General features: G+C 44.7%; 1 protein-coding gene and 1 long non-coding RNA gene across 6 annotated transcripts in view; one reads left to right on the forward strand and one right to left on the reverse strand.

The window, feature by feature from the left end:
• The window catches only part of ATXN7L1 (ataxin 7 like 1), a 236946-nt gene that overhangs the window by 103759 nt on the left and 115410 nt on the right, over positions 1-17777 (forward strand). The window lies entirely within an intron of this gene.
• Positions 3615-17777, reverse strand: part of LOC119534267 — a 33875-nt gene continuing 19712 nt past the window's right edge. Inside the window, exon 2 of the long non-coding RNA XR_005217000.1 lies at positions 3615-4152. This is a non-coding gene — a long non-coding RNA (uncharacterized LOC119534267). The remainder of the gene's footprint in view (positions 4153-17777) is intronic.

Consider the following 17777-nt stretch of genomic DNA (forward strand, 5'->3'; position numbering starts at 1 on the left):
TAAGAACTTTATAGCCAGCTCTGAATCATCTATGGCATTGAAGAAAAAATCTAGCATGAACTTTAAAATTTAAAATACATCCCCCAAGTCTAGCTTTGCCAGTGGTTTCATACTAGAAGTCTTTTAGGCGAAGGTGATATTTTCTTTTATGTTTTCCCAATTAATCTGCAGCTTTAATGAGCAGCACAGTGGCCCAGTGGGGCTGAGAGTAGAGCCCAGGAGGAGAATTAGTGTGGGGGTTAAGGCAAGGTCCGGGGTCCGGTCCCCGCCCTACCATTATGGGGTGAATGGCTATGGACCATTAGCCCCTTCCAGCTTCCGTTCTTCATCTGCAGGCAAAACGTGTTTACTGCACCTACTTTATAGGGCTGGAGTAGGACCAGATGAATCTAATGAATGTCAGTTATCACAGAATCAGGCCCTGGGAAGACAATAGATATTAGCTGTTATTATTTATTTGGGTGTATAGAAAAAAGGGGTGGGAGGGACTCCTACTTCATGGAAGATGATGAAACAATAGTTAAAATAGATTTTTTTTCCTTAAAAGACAGGCGCATACCTAAGTGAGTCTTTGAAGTAGTTCTGCATTTCATTCATGGTGAAATCACAATTTTTTTTTTAAACTTCAAAGGCTGAGCCAGCTGTACATAATGTATTAAACCCACACACTTACTTACTTTAGAAAGGTTCCTATTTTGAGAGTCTGATCATTCCTGTGAAACACCAATTTTGGTGTGCCTCCTGTCCATTGAAAAGATTTTTACATGTAAAGAATGATTTCCTTTCCTTGGATTAGTATCTTCAGATTCCTATGCTCTTTTCAAGCTTTGTAATAAAGCAAGGTAGGGGAAAACTGTTAACCTCTGGAGGAAGGAATTTCTCATAATTCCTCTTCACTGCCTGAGAGTTCAGTGTCTGGCAAATTGCAGGCTCTCCACTAGTGCCGAATGAATGAATGAATGGGTGAATGAATGAATGAATGATTTAGACCTTTAATCCTTTAAGGCATTGATTCTCAGTCACTGGCAGTGCATTAGAAGCATGTTAACCTTGTTAAAAACTTGTTTAACCTTGTTAAGACTCAGATTGCTGGACTCCACCCCAGTGTTCTGGTGCAGTGGGCCTAGGGTGAGGCCTGAGAATCTGCATTTCTAACATGTCCACAGATGATGCTGACACTGCTGGTCCAGGGATCACACTTGGAGAACCACTGCTTTAGGAGTCAGTCCGCTGCTGAGGCCTACTGCTTTTCTACCTTTACCAAGCCTTCCAAGAGAGTCGCATCTATAACTATCTGACCTTGCCCTGTAGGGCTAAGGACTGATTTTTTATTACTAGGATTTGGCCAGATGGGAGAGCAGTCTTTTTCATGAAAAGCTACATCTCATCCTGGGTATAATTATTAGAGAAATGAGAATCTAGATGGCTGCCTCCTTTGTGACCGTGGCCTGTGCTGTCAGGGTCCTGCCAGCAGGGGTAGAGTCTAGTGACACACCTTGCGACGCTTAAGCCAGATTGCATCTCCCTCCAGGCTTGGAATCCCCATCTAGTGTGAGGTGAACTGAACTGCAAAGTTGAAATGAGACATGACCTTTTGCAGAAACTGCAGATGAGCAGAAAGGGTACCGGAGATGAGTGTATGGTACAAAAGGGAACACTTGTTTGCAGAGTCTTTTCACACTGGCTGTCGGCCTGACTGAAATCATTAGGCCCCAGGGTTCAAAAACAAGAGGCAGCTTCCTGTCCTGAGGAAGGTGGCTCTCTGCGAAATCATTCACATAATTCCTTCCCCCTCCTGTCCCCACTTCTTAGGGAAGAGTCCTCAAGACTGAGGACTCACAGGGCAGGCCAGGGATGGGTCAGAAGAGGGAGCTGCAGGGATACAGCCTCCCTGAGAGGAGGTCAAGACGGAACCTGAGGAGGGAATTGAAGAGGAGGAGGAGGCAAGGCCTTCTTCTGAGGTAGAGAGAGTGCACTGGCACCTGTTGCTACATAACAAGTTACCCCAACATTCAGCATCTTAAAAACAACAAATACTTGTCTTGCATAGTTTCTGTGGCTCAGGAACCTGGGAGCAGCTTGGCTGGGTGGTCCTTGCTCAAGGCCCCTCGTGGGGTTGCAGCCAAGCCATTGTCAGTTCTGCCATCATCTGAAGGCCTGGCTGGGGCTGGAGGAATCACTTCCAGGATGGTCACTCACCTGCTTGTTGGCAGAAGGCCTTGGATCCTTATTTTCAGTGCCCTGGGCCCCTCCGTAGGGCTGCTCTCAACAAGCAGTTACCTTCCCTCAGAGCAGTTAATCCGAGAGAGAGAGGAGAGGGTGTCCAAATGCCTTTTATGACCTGGTCTCAGTCCCCCTGTCACTTCTGCCTTATTTTCATCAGTAACGAGTCACAAAGTCCAACCAACGCTCATGGAGAAGGGGATTACACCTCCTCTCTTGAGAAGATGAGGATTGCCACAAAGAGTGAGCCTCTTTCCTTACCCTACTAGGATGAGAAAAGCGTTAGAGTATTTTTGATGAAAATTGATGGGGCCTTTAAAAGGGACTCCAGAAGGGGCTGTAGGCAGTGGGGCCATGGGGCGTCTGCCTGATTGGAGTGAGGAGAGATGGAGATGGCTGAGTAGAGAAGGAGCCTTGGGAATTCCCTGTGGGCTCTGAGCCACAGTCCTTGAGGGGTCATGCAGACCCCCCTCTCTCTCAGGCTAGGAGGTGACCTTGCTTAGAAAGGACTGAGGCCACCCTGAGTCACAGGATCAGGTTTGGCTCCTGAGAAGAGGGACCAGGGGCTGGCTGCTGAGAGCCAACTCTGGGCTTGAGAGAGAGCCGTGAACGGCGCTGTGGGTTTCATTCTAGATTGTCCGCCTGCCAGGTCCCCCATAGGGAAAGAAGTGGGGATTTAAGGATTTAAGGCAAAAGTGATACCTGGAATAAAAGGGCTTCTGGGCTGTGCCTCTCTGGAAGAGGGGTTATGGGAGAGGGGAGGGGAGTTAGGAAGCAGGAAGGAGGGGCGCCCCACTGTTTTTTATGAAAGTGATCCTGTGGCTCCGTCCGCCTAACAGCAGTGGCAGGGTCTGCCCTTCGTGGCCAAGGTTCCTGGTCCCACAAAGCGACCCTCCCACGGGGCAGATGTTTGTTTTGACCACTCTGACTCTGTGCGTGGATTCTGCTTCCACTTGGCAGTCTTCTTTGGAGGAGGCAGGACTATTTGTGGTCATATTGTACTTTTGTGTTCTTATCTCCCCATCGTCCCCGCGGAATAAGCTAATCAAACTTGCTGATGATTTTATACTGAGAAGGAGATAGCTAATAACTTGGATGACAAGTATTAGAATACAATGTGATGTGGATAAATTGGGTCCATGTATTAAGAGCTATAAAATGAGATTCTATCAAGGCATGAATAATGGTGCCTTTGGAAAGGATTAATCAAATACCCCATTAAAAGGTATAGGAATTCTGGTCAGATGGCCCTGTTTAATTACACCCCTGCCCCCACCTCACCCCCACTGCGTTCCCCTGCTTTCTACTAGGAGAAATATGGAGAAGAGTTTAGAGGAAATAATGGAAAAATAGGAACATATGTTTTGATAGAACAAGATCATGAAGACAGATTTAAGCAACTAGTGTTTAATTTGGGGGGAAAAAAAAGCAGTTGTCATCAGTAATAATTTACAAATGTGATTTCCAAAGGAGCCCTGTTGATACCATTCAGCAAATGCCAACAAAGCATTTGCTTTCTAAAGGAAGAAAGCAAGACGAGAAATGAAGGCATTTCCAGGAGTAGACCGGAAAACAGCTAAGCCATAGAGAAGCACTAGGTGTGAGAAGGGGCAATGCAGAAGATATACACAGCTCCTGAGTGATCTCAGATAACTGGCCGTGTCTCAAGAAGGCTTCCTGGAAGAGGCGAGTCCTGCAGAGCCCTCAGTGTGGACAAGCTTCCATGTACTTCAAATTCGTGAGCACGCTCTGGTGACAGCGTTCAGTGAGAAAATGGGCTTGAATGGAGCAGGGAGATCCTGTGGAGTTCTTCTCTCCATTTCCGCCACCTCCACTCTGGCCCAAGCCACCATCCCTTCTTGCCCGGACAACTGCAAAAGCCTTCCAGCTATTTTCCCTGCTTCTGCTCTTGCTCCTCTGCATGCCATTCTGCAGCCAGAAGTTAGAATAAAAATCAAAGGTAATCATGTCATTTTCTTGACTTGTGGCTTCCCATTGTTCTTAAGCTAAAGTAAAAGTCATTGTCATGGCTACAGTGTCTTGCGTGCCCTGGCTCCACACCCACCAATTGGACCACATCCTGCGCCAGGCTCCCTTTCATTTTCAGTACCCCAGTCAAGCTGCCTTCAGATTTTCAGCACACTGGATCTCCATGCCACAGGGCCCTTGCACATTTTCCCCCTCTGTATATGACTTTCTTCCATCTCCTTTTCCCGAAGCTTATTCTGACTCATCCTGCAGAACACATCTTAATGATTATTTCCTCCTGGAAGACTTCCCTGCGTTTCATATCTAGGTCAGCTCTCCCTCATACGCTGAAAACAAATGTACATTTATTGTGTGAGCATATGAATAAGGACTGTTTCACCCGCAAGCTGTATGAGGGCAGAGACCCAGTCACGGCATCCCCCAGAACCTAACACAATTTCAGTATGTGTTGACTGGATCATGAGACTTGATTAGGACCAGCCATACTAGTTGAGAAATTATGCTTGACCAGGAGGTAGGAGAGTGCCATTATGAATTCTTAATGACCAGAGGCTCCCCCCTACTGGCTCTGCTGCTTCAAGTAAATCACAGATCCTCTCTAAGACTGTTCCCCATCTATAAAGTGGGGGTCCTAACAGCCACCTCACATGACTATAGTGAGAATTTAATGAAATAATATATTTAAAAGTGTTTTGTAAACTGTAAATCCACTTTGTCATTGTCCCCAGTGCCTAATATGTTGGGGTCATTAAACATCTGTCAGATGGATGGATGGACAGACAGGCAGATGGACGTGAGGGAGCCAGTAAAGAGTAACAGGAGGGAAACCTGACATATGGAGAGCATGATGGAAGCCAAAAGAGGAGGGAATTTCAAGAAGTAGGAGGAGACGTGGTGACCTGCCCACAGTGTCACATGTAGTAGAGCAAGCATGCAGCATGAGGACTGAGGGGAAAAAAATCATTTAACTTGGGTAGACAGCAGTCACTGGTGACCTAAGGGCAAATCCTCCTCAGCCTGTTCATATTGTCTGTGCTTTCAATGATATGCCTTAATTGTAACTTAATCACTTTACTGATTTTTATCTTTTGGGGGGAAATCAAATTGATTTGCACATACGGCAAAAATGGTGAGATTACTCCAGCTGCTGCCAGCAGGTGCTGACAAGTGAAGTAGCGAACGTCAGAGGATAAGAAAATACACTAAACATTTATTTCAATAAGGCCGAGAAACCTTAGTTGTTTAATAAATTGCCATGGATAATTAGGTTTCTGTTTCAAGGGTTGTTTCATGTTTAACTCCTTGTGTTCCAGTAGGAATAGGGCTGCATGTACAGGGAGTGCTTGTGGTATGAGATCCAAACTGAGGGTGTAGCCCATTTCTCTGAGCTTTTTTCTGTCTTCTTGGCCTCACCCCACTTTTTCTCACCACCACCACCATCCACTGAGGGTAAGTCACTCCTAACACACACACACACACACACACACACACACACACGCACAAACACTTCTTTCTGGCTGAGCTTCTAGTCCTTTTGATTGCTTGGTTCCTCCAGCCTGGAAGCTCAAGCCTTACCCCGCAGCTAGACCCTGATCCAGCCAGCCAGTTGCTAATGGGCCTTGGAAGTGAGTGGGCTGGGACGGACCCAAGTCCCATGTTCATCATCTCAGAGCTGACTCCCATTAGTAAAAAAACGTGGTGAATAAATGAAACCCCACGGCAATTTCAAAACCCATCTTCACCCTAGTGCTCCAAAACTGGATGATAAATTTAGGTAGTCAGTAGGGGGGGAGAAAATGCTAAGAACAGGCTAGAAAAAAGACCATCAAATATTTTGTTTCCATGTAGTAGTTGGTAGCATGTAACATGGGAGTACAGGAAAGGAGATGGTATTAACAGAGACTCTAAAATAGTCCAAAGAGAGGGTTTGTGGGCCCTCCCTGAGTCTCCCTTCAGCAGGGATGGCTCAGGACAGTGTTGCCTGTCTGTCCTCTTCCTCACATCATCCAGGTCAAGGACAGCCCTGAATTCAGAGGTTCAGTCTCCTGAGTTAGAGTGGTTTTCTGTGGCCCAAGGTGCACAGGTTGCCAAGAAGGAATGCTGGGGCCCTGGTCCATCTCCAAAGGGAGCAGTCCCAGGAGGAGCCCCCACATCCCAGCCTGGGCCGTGTAGAGAGACCCGAGATGAAGGCCTCACGTGTCCACGTGCCTCCTGTGATGGAGCCTCATGGCGAGGCCTGGGTGTTGGAAGGCAGGGCCCTCTCCCAGGTTTGCATGGCAAGAGCAGCAGAGCAGGAGCCTGGAACTTCTCATCTGTTCTCCCACTGGTCCAAAGATGGAGTAAGCCCCAAAGTTCATGAGTCCTTCCAACATCCAGAAACATGAAGACAAAATCTCTTGCCTCAGACAGAAGAGTGTGATGGTTCAGACCCAAGCTTGGAGTTAGGCTCACATCTTCTAGCCTCTTCTAGCTCCAGGCTTAAATCTTCTCATGTAATGAATTTAAAAAATCGGTGTAGTTATACTTTTTCAGAGAAGTTGTGTGACGATTAAACACCACGATACTTGGAAAGCACTTAGCCAGAGCCAATCCCAGCTCAGCTTGAGCAGTGAGCTGATAGAAGCATGGTGGCTGGGATAATTTTCACCCCTGCCTGGTCTTGCCCAGCCTGCCCTTCAGGAACTTCATTCCAAATTAGCTCTTAGAGGCTGAGGTTCTGAAATCATGAAAAGAGAGGAGTCTATGAGGGGGGTTGGGATGGAAAGTATTGTGGAGAGATGGAAGAGAAAAGGGCTTGAGGCAAAACATTGCAGAATCCCTAGTGATCCATAGATGGGGCCTGGAAGAGGACCACAAGCCAGCCAGGAAGACAAGTGGTTAGACTAAACTTCAGAATAACAGTGGCACACAGTCCAGACAGCAGAGAATTCCAAGAAAGAGGATTGAATCTTTCAGAAAGATAGAATAAGACGATAACTAAGAGAAATGCTTTTGAATTACATTTGCCTTTTCAGTGAAAATGAATTTAAATTAAGTTGGTTTTGAGAACTTTAAACACATGCTCTGTAATAATTGGAAATACCCTAGAGTATTGTAGAACCAGGGTTGGAAATCACTTGCCATCTACACTTGAATAGCAGTGACTCAGTCTTGCAAGCAGATTTTCAGAACTCCTGAGCCCAAAAAGAAATCAGTCTGCCTGTCAAATTTGCAATAAGTCCTTCTGCCCTTTACCTCTTCCCTCCCTGCCCCTTCTCGTCCCCACGTTCTCTCTCTGGTGGAATCGCAAACCTGATTTCTTTCACAAATACAATCCCCAAGAGAACCAAGGAAGGAAATAAGAAAGAAAACTCGACTGATTACTTTAGGGCCTTTGCCTAATTTCTTTTATTCCCCTCTAATATGTTTAAGCCCTTTGCGTGGCTGCACAAACTAATGCATAACACAGTAGCTTATTGGGTTTGAAGAGTGCCTTGACTCTTTGATCCTTTTTTGTGTCCATCTGTTTTGCTGAGGTTTTTTTCCTTCTGCAAATCAAAACAGATTTTCAAAACAAATCAAGACACGTATTCAATTTTCAATGGTAAAAACACTCCTGTCTCTTAGTATAACACTACTTTTTTATTTTTTCCATCATGTGGATGCCGTAGCCCTGGAGAATATAATTTACTGTTGTGGACTTACTGGGAGTGTCTTGGGGTCACCCTAAATGGCTGGGCTCTTTATTAAGTCAGTACTTGATAAAGCTTTTTGAAAATGCCAATAATTATGTTCGTGGGACTGCTGATTGAGATTAGAGAAAGGAAAAAAATTTTGAGCTTACTATTCTTGCTCCAAACCATAAGTAAATGGGCAGATCTAATCATCTTTTCATTTATAATTTATATTTATTACATTTGGTGGCTCTGGTTAGTGGTTTAGATTCCTTAGGTTTTTGCTGCATCCAGTTCCTATTATGCAATCATCTTTGATAAAACCTAATCATACACAACACTGGACCCTGGAGCATAAGATGATGCCAAAGCCCATTCCAAATGTATTTCCTACTAAAGCAAACTATATTGGAAGAAATTAAGAGGAATCATTCCCTAGTCACTTCCATTGCAAAATTTTTTTTTCACAAATCACTAGTTCCAAGAGAACTTCATCCAGATCACCAGGGTTTTCCCTGCTTCATTATGCCGTTTGTGAGAATTCCTTTTACCCATACTCAGGAGCAAGTGATTATGTTGGGTGTGCCTTCTCTTTAAGAAGATGGCTTGCATGCAGGATTTTTTTTAAATGAATGATTATTTGCATTAAGAGTAAGTCCATTTGGACATGTTGGCATGCACCAAGGAACAAAATCCAGACTCTGGTAAACTGCAGGTTAAATGACTCGAGTCAGATAGATTGTAAGGAAAAGAAATAGATGGAGAAGGAACTGTAGCTTAAAAGAACTTTAAAAAACATTTAAGGATGGCCAAGATGAAACTCTAGTGTCTAAGGATTCATGTGTGGCTAATAAAACCATAAATCAATGCAAGGCAGTGATGACTGTGACAAGTCAGGAGAGTGGCTGCTTCTGGATAGAGGGGGCTGGGACTGGGACAGACACTTGGAGGGGCTTCTGGGGGTGCGGCAGAGTACTGTTCCTCAACCTAGTTGGCGTTTGCAAGAGTGTTTGCCTTATAATAATTCCCAATGCAATATGTTCGTTTTGTGTGGTTTTCAGTGTCTGTGCTTGATTTTACAATTAAAAGAAGTTTGTTTTCTAATGAGTCCATTTGGGGTTCACATTGCCTACAGTCTTTCAGGAATTTGGCTTTTTGGGGTTCTCTTAATAAAATATGCCTTGCTTTTGTCACTAAGAGGGAAATTGTAAAGACAGTTCACCAGTGGGATTGTCTGGCAGCTTGGTCAGAAATGAGAGAAGCTTCCAGGCACTTTGAAGAGAGACGGCTTTTCTGGGTTCTGGCAGCTGTGGGCTCCCCTAGTCTTCATTCTCCCTTATTTCATTTATATAGTCAGATAGCTAGAATAAGTACCTACAAAACCATCTCCCCTAGATAAAAGCTAGGGCCCTAGCAATAGTCATATTTCCTCCTGCCCTTGCTCCTTCCTGATATTTCATAATCCTTACAAAATACAAAAGTCTACTGTGGGGAGTTGATCCCTGCCACTGGCCACCACTTCCACTAGTGCTGTTGCCCTGCACAAGCTGGTCTGAAGTGGTCATCTTAAGTGGTGTGATTTTAGGGTTCCCTTTAAAATGCCTCCCACTCCAGCTGGAACATCATTCCTAAAGCTTGATGCTTTCCTCCCTATTAAATGCAGGTCTCTTCATTTCATTATGGGGACTAGGACTCTAGAAACCCGAGGTGGGGCACAGGAAGACAAGACCCAGAATGGGGTTGGTTGGAGTTTTATCTTTTCTCCTTTTTTTCTCTTCTTCGTATCAGACCTGGCCTCAGGTTGATATTTTTCAGCTTAAATCTAGAGTCATATTAAAAACAACATTTTCATCTGTCTCTGGAGCTCTTTGAAGTGAGTTTCCCAACTCTCACAGTGTACAAACTTGAGTCTCAACCCATTTTAGAATAATCCTGCTAGATTCAGCTCCATGAGGGCAGGGACCACATCTGGTTTTGCTTTAGCCCCTGGCATGGTGCTTGGCACAAAATAGGTGCTTAATAAGCACTTGATGAATAAATGATGAAAAACAAGGTGCCAGGCTAACAAACAGCTTGCAGCAGGACAGATGATGGCACAGTGACTTCCCAGGATGGGGATGAGACAGCATCATCTCCCTCTCACCTCCACCCCTGAGCATTTCCTCTGAGATGAGCAGCCTAGGGTTAACCACTTCTGTTTTGCACCTCCCTGTCCTCAACAAGACAACCAATATGTATTTCTTGAGAAGTAGCAGCTCTTATCGCATTTTTCGACTTGCACGGCACTTTTTGAGTCTTAGAAATATTTTCCCACATGTTGTCTAATTTGGGTTAAACAATAATTCCATCAAATAGGTAGTGTAATTCCCATTTTACAGAGGAGAAAACTGAGGCACTCAGGAAACTGTGAAGGATTAAAATGACTTTTGAGGGGCAAAGCTGTAACTAGGACATCTAACTTTGCATCCCTACATCCAATCTCCTTTGCACTGCACTGTCCTAGGACTCTGGCAGATACAAATAATGGTGGGCAGGATTCAGGCCTTGCCCTCAGGAAGCTCAAAATATAATTTGGGCAGAGTTTTCTCTACTTTTTCTTTACTTAGTACAGCACTGCCTGATCCTTCCTCAGTTTTGCCTCACAGAGATGCTGTGAAAGATTTCTTTTGCTATTGCTATTCATTAGAAGTGTTCTTTCCATGTAAATTTATTTACAGCTATAGAATGGGGTGGCTCACCCAGGCTTCAATTGTCTGCTGTAATGGAAGAACATAAATAATAGAAACCCAAAGTTAATCCTAAAAACCTATCTTAATCAATTGCGTCAATCTCACACTTAAGCAGACCTCATTAGAAATAACCACATCATGGCCCTCTCTCTCTAGCTAAGCCAACTTGAAAGGTGAAATCACTGCCCTCCCCCCTACGTGGGATCAGACACCCAGGGGAGTGAATCTCTCTGGCAACGTGGAATATGACTCCTGGGGAGGAATGTAGATCCGGCATTGTGGGATGGAGAACATCTTCTTGACCAAAAGAGGGATGTGAAAGGAAATGAAATAAGCTTCAGTAGCAGAGAGATTCCAAAAGGAGCCGAGAGGTCACTCTGGTGGGCACTCTTATGCACACTTTAGACAACTCTTTTTAGGTTCTAAAGAATTGGGGTAGCTGGTGGTGGATACCTGAAACTATCAAACTACAACCCAGAACCCATGAATCTTGAAGACAGTTGTATAAAAATGTAGCTTATGAGGGGTGACAATGGGATTGGGAAAGCCATAAGGACCACACTCCACTTTGTCTAGTTTATGGATGGATGAGTAGAAAAATAGGAGAAGGAAACAAACAGACAAAGGTACCCAGTGTTCTTTTTTACTTCAATTGCTCTTTTTCACTTTAATTATTATTCTTGTTATTTTTGTGTGTGTGCTAATGAAGGTGTCAGGGATTGATTTAGGTGATGAATGTACAACTATATAATGGTACTGTGAACAATCGAAAGTGCGATTTGTTTTGTATGACTGTGTGGTATGTGAATATATCTCAATAAAATGAAGATAAATAAATAAATGAATGAATAAAAATAAACAATGTCTTCAAAAAAAAAAGAAGTAACTACATCATAGACAGGAAAAAAGAAAGCAAAGGGTTCAAACAATCCGTATTCTAGAGAACCATTACCTTACACCAGTGTTGCCTGTGGTAGAGTTAATGATGCCACCTTGCACACACAAACGTCCGTGCTTTGGGGCTTTCTTTTACTCTAGCAGTCTCGCATCTGTTCTCTCTCTTGATGCTCTCAGTGACCCTGTGTGGAAGGCGGGTCTACACTGAAGCCTGGGGAAGTAACCTGACTTGCCCAGAGCCCCAGGCCATTAGTGCCAGTGCTGGAACTTGAACCAGAGCTCTTCCCAGCCCCCATCTCTCTTCTCATTTCCTTTCCTACAGTGGCCCCTCTTAAGCTGCTTTTTCAGCTGTTCCTGAGAGACTCCACGGTGGCAGCTCAGCCACCTGTGTCTACAGCACTGGCTCCTCCCCAAGTCTGCGGCTCATGTTGGAGTAGTTAAGTGTTCACTGACCACTTTGCTGTGTTATAATCATTTAATTAGTCTGTGCCTAGAAGGAAGAGATGCTTTATTTGGAAGCTTAATAGTGAAAACTTCCAAGTCTTCAGTTCACTGTGAGCCTGATGGCATCAGGATGATTCCAGTGTCTTCCCACTGTCCTCCTAATCTGCTTATCTCCTTAGCACCAGGAGGGTGACCAGGAAAGGCCAACAGCCACTGAGCTGAGGACTGCAGGAGGTTTGTGGCTAGGTCAGCTAAGAGAAGACAGGCAATAGAGGAAGGCAGGGTGATGAGAAAAAGCTTTAGGACCTCAGAAAGAATAACCAGACCTTCTTATGCTTCCCTTTGGGGCTGAAACAGAATAGAATTTATCTCTTGGGACCCGGTTGCATAGAGTACTGAGGTTCACCTCCCTTTGTCAGGATGACAGCCAATGCTTCTCAGCCTCGCAGGCACATCAGAATGACCTGGGGAGGTTTCACCTGTCCTGACCCCAGGCCAATTAAATCAGAATCCCTGGGGGTGGCATCTGGTTACAGGTTTTTTTCAAATGCCACGTGTGATCAAGCTGGAAAACCAATGTGCTAGATCATTTGTAGTGTGTCCACATGGCTAGGCTGAAATGCCTGTCCCAGAGTTCACTGTCCCATAGGCTTTCCCTGGGGTGCACCACGAGAGAGATTCTTGGGTGAGCTTTGGAGGGCGAGGTGTTGCCCAATCCATTTTGTTGCGCACACACAGTCGCTTCTCACTAGCCCACTACGCTGGCATGAGGCGGCCTGCACCTGCTCCACCTTCAGCGGCTCCGACTCCTGGAGGTGTTTGGCTCCTTGACAAAGGGCCTGGCTTCTGCAGGACGTCTGTAGTATCAAGGTCAGAGGCAGCAAGAACAGACAAGGTTTCAGTCCATCGCCATGGATTCTGTCTCAGGTTTGTGTTTTCCAGCTTGCTGTTGCTGTCCCGTACTTTACACCCTTCTTCCTTCCCAACTGCTTGCCCTATGGACGTTTAGCTCCAGCATCAGGTGTGAAAACAATAGCTTAACCAGCTCTCCTGATTGTGAAAGGTCAAATACCTGTAATAAATCTATGTGTATGAAGATACATATATATCCATGTGGTTCTGCTTCTCTGATTGAACCATGACTGGTACAGCTGGTTTTCAAGGTTGTGGATTCTTTGTATGATTTTTATCCACAGATGGGGACTCAGGATAAGAAAGAGATAAAAATGGCTCTGGTTTAAGGGGAAGGCAGGCCTGACAGCACCTGTCTCCACTTCCATCACCCCAAGGTGACCTGGGAGCAAAGTTTGGAAACCATTGTGGATCAGTGGTTTCCAAGTCTGGTGGTGGAGGGGAAGCCCTTTTGGAGAATTTTAAAAATGCGGATTCCTGGGCTTCCCCTCAGATTAAGGAATCCGAATCTCAAAGGATGGATCTGAGAATTCTTCTGAAGCCTTCTCTACCCAGGTCTTTCTGGAATGCTGGCAACTTTGTGTTTCTTGATCTGGGTGGTTTCATTTAATACCTGTTTCCCCATCCCCACTCCAGTTACACAAGTGACTGGCCACAGTTGAGAACCACTGAGCTAGATGTTCTCTTGAATCTTTCCTGGCAAAATTGAGGGAAGAGGAACAGAAAAATGTGCAGTGGTCATGGAGTAATTAAATTAGGATGCATCCCTAATTCTAGTGATACAATACTAGGCAGTTATTACAGTGTTGAAGAATATGAAATGACCATGGAAAATGGTCACAAGAGAACAAGAAAAAAAAATAGATGATAGATAGACAACCACAGAGAGAGAGAGAGAGAGAGAGAGAGAGAGAGAGAGAGAAGCACAAATAAAAAAAGTGGGGAGGAGTTACGTGTTGGGAGACAGTAAGGCAGCCAGCCGACCTGCAGAGATCTGGGAGGGTCAGAGGGGGCGCGAGAGTGAGCAGTCTGGAGGATCACATTGGAGCCAGCTTCTGGAAAGCCTTGAATGCTAAACTAGGAAAAAGGAAAAGCTACTTTTCAAAGCATTAGGGCTTTATTTTGAGGAATAGTGGAAAGCCCCTTACAGGTTTTTGAGAAGGATGATTGATAAAATGGCATTTTAAAAAGTGCAATTGTAAATACAAAGTGATATTATCCAATATATTTTAACTGCTCCCAAAATACATTGTTTAAAACACAGACTGGTTAATGACAGAACAGGCCTTGTCACTAAGTGTCCAGAGGGGTATGGCTCCCAACAGGTTTTTAGAGGCTGGGGAGAGGAGGGGTGTGTAGAAGCAGGGGTTACAACAGAGAATGGGATTGAATTACAGTCACTTTGTGGGGCTTTTAAAAGAAGTGCAGGCCTTATGCCAGGTCTGCTGAGTCAGAAACTCTACAAGTGAATCACAAGTGAATCTGATGCTCCCGGATTTGAAAACCAGCCTCAATGCTATCTCACATCTTTAATATGCAGGGATAGAGTTTTCATTCTGAATATGACAACTCTGTATGCCAATCCCCTTCCCCCAAATGTCAACTCTCGAGCTTTCAAAATAAAGGCAGCATTTGGCTGAAAAGCATTGGTTAAGTAAATCAAACCAGGGGCATCTTCAGACTCTATAATTACCCTTCTCTCCCCAAATCTCTTGACATGCTTCTTTCAAAAGGCACATTTTCTTTCGATCTTGTTTGACTTGCAGTATGATAATTTTACCTTTTCTCACTCTCCAGTACTATAACTATACCTTAAACTTTATTTTGAGGATGATCCAGAGAGAATTCTTGTTCCACAGGGAATTCCCTCTGGAACCTGGCACACTCCCAGACCTCTCTCCACCGACCTGCTGGCCTGTGCAGAGGGAATGCAAACGGATCTGAACATTAACTTCAGTCTAAAACAGTTAGCAAGCCAGATCTAATAAGGAAGACAGTAATGTGGGCATGCCAAAGTAAGAGGTAAATTCCCTGTGCATCCATGCCATTTTCTTCCTTCCAATAACGCAGATCATGTGATGATTGAGTGCCCAAGTATTGCTTCCCCATGTCCCACACACCCCTCTCCAACACAGGGCCTTTTCCCAAACACACTGAAAGCTCTTTTCCTTCACGTGTTCTCCCTGCCAGCATTTTTCAGGCTGTCTGGAAAGTTCACTTTAATTAGCCTGCCCTGCTGACCCATGAAGCCACCTGATGTTCTCCTCAATCTCTGGGTGGGCCCAGGTGCAGGGACACAGGCGGCACAGCCTCAGCTCACGCACAGCAGCTCCCCAGGGCACTTCACTTGGCTGATACAAGTTGGCAGAGGCACAGAATGCAAACATCTCAAACCCCACGCCTGAGGAGGAAGCCACTAGAAGCAGGAGTGTCAGCCTCAGCTTTCTGGCTCAGTCTTACCCAGGCCCAGGTAACCAGAAGAACACCCAGCCAGGTCTCAGTCAGTGGCAGGAGGGTTCCTAAGACATTGTCCATGTCTGCATGCATGTCGGAGGATGTATAGTACCTGTCCATAGGTATGGTCCAAAAAGTAATATCCGATCAAAACAGAACTACAAGCTAGGGGAAAATGCAGAGGTGTCGGGCTTCCTCACCTGGATGGTTGCTGATGTTCTCAGAAACATTGAGGACTGGCAGGTTGATGTGCTGAACCCTCTATCACAGGACTTACCTTTGGGAAGCCTGTTGCTGTAAAGGAGAAGCTAAGCCTGCTTGTAATTGTGCCTAAGAGTCTCCCCGTGAATCCCTCTTTGTTGCTGAGACATGGCCCTTTCTCTCTAGCTAAGCTACCTTGATAGGTGATCTCACTACATGGGACCAGACTCCCAGGGGTATAAATCTCCCTGGCAATGCAGGATATGACTCCCAGGGATGAATCTGGACCCGGCATCGTGGGATTGAGAAAAAGGGGGATGTGAAATGAAACAAAATAAAGCTTCAGTGGCTGAGAGATTCCAAATGGAGTCAAGAGGTCACTCTGGTGGACATTCTTACTTACTATATAGATAACACTTTTTAGGTTTAGGTAACATTTTTTAGTTTTAGGTGCTATATAGATAACACTTTTTAGGTTTCAATGTATTGGAATAGCTAGAAGTAAATACCTGAAACTATCAAACTCCATCCCAGTAGCCTTGATTCTTCAAGACGATTGTATGACAGTATAGCTGACAAGGGGTGACAGTGTGATTTTGAAAACCTGGTGGATTGCACTCCCTTTATCCAGTGTGTGGTTGGATGAATAGAAAAATGGGGGCAAAAAACTAAAGGAAAAATAAGGCGGGAGAGAGGGGACGATTTGAGTGTTCTTTTTTCACTTTTTTTTTTATTCTTATTATCACTTTTTCTAGTACAAGGAAAATGTTAAAAAAAATTAGATTGGGATGATGAATGCACAACTATATGATGGTAATGTGATCCATTGATTGTATATTTTGGATAATTGTATGGTGTTTGAATAAATCTTAATAAATAAATATATAAATAAAAACAAAGAAAACCCACAGAACCACAGAACGTTGGAGCTGGAAAGAGGCCTTCTAGATGATCTGGCCCAACATCCCACCCCCTTATTGCAGTAGGGGAACCTGAGACCCACCAAGGCATGAGTGACTTGCCCAGACTCCCATAGGTAGAGAGAGCTGGGCACTCTCCCAGGTGCTGTGACTCCAAGTCTAGCCTTCTACCACTGCCCTCTCCCTTTCTCACCGGTGCAAACTCAGTCTGCTTTGGATATGTCTTCTCATCATCATTTTATTAGCAGGATTAGGGGTGGCCACCAACATCCAACAGAGAGAGTTACAAAGTCCTTGAACCTGATCCCGCAGTCTAGTCATGGCTCCCATCCAGTCAGCCTTGAGGTGGGGTGTCAATATGTTTATATATATTTTTAATTCTTTGAATAGGTAGTATGTGCACCCACTTGTAGTATTCTCCCTCCTACCCCTGCCCCCAACCACCTATTCACCCTCCAGGAGGCCATAGCTATTATATCTTCCCAAAGATAGTCAAGCATAGATGTGTCTGTTTCTTTTATTATTAAGTGTGTGTATATTATCTATACTGTTCTGCTCCTTTCTTCGTTTACTTAGCAATGCATTCACTCATTAAATGAACACATATTGAGCCCCTCTTATGTGCCAAGCTGTGTCCTAGATCCTGTGATACTGGGCAAACCAAATAGGTTCCTTGCCTCAGGGAATTTAGTGGGGGCTATAGACCATAAATAAGTCTATGATTTCAGGTGGTGTTGAGTGTTGTGAAGAAAAATTAGTGCAGGGAAGGGCAGAGAGTGCCCTTTTAGATAAATAGTCAGGGAAGGCATCTTGGCAGAGGATGAAGACTGGGTCCTAAATGAAATCAGGGAGAGAGCTTTGTGGATACTTGGCAAAAGTACTCCAGGCACCATAGAACCTCCAGGGAAAGTCTCTGAAGCTGGGATATGCTAGGCTCATCCTGTTCCCTTGCAAGGACTTCAATCTTATTCTGAGACAGAAGCCCTTGGGGAGTTTTGAACTGGGGAGAGAAAGGGTCATTCTGGTTGCTGGGTGGGGAGTGGACCATAGAAGAGAGAAAAGTGGGACTTCTCCAGTCAGAAGTCCAGGAGAGAAATCCTGGGGCCTGGACTAGGCGCTGGGGCAAAGTCAGATTCTGTTTCTATATGGAAGGTAGAGCCAAAGGATTTGCTGATCGTTTGGAAGTGGGCTGTGAGAGAAAAACGGGGCTAAAATAGCCTTTGGGTTTTTTTTTTTTAAATGCAATTTTATTGAAATATATTCACACACCATGTAATTCACCCGAAGTGTACAATCACTGTCTCACAGTATCATTACATTGTTGTGCATTCATTGCCGTAATCAATTTTCGAACA

The sequence above is a fragment of the Choloepus didactylus genome, chromosome 5 (genome assembly GCF_015220235.1).
Source record: "Choloepus didactylus isolate mChoDid1 chromosome 5, mChoDid1.pri, whole genome shotgun sequence".
Taxonomy (NCBI): domain Eukaryota; kingdom Metazoa; phylum Chordata; class Mammalia; order Pilosa; family Megalonychidae; genus Choloepus; species Choloepus didactylus.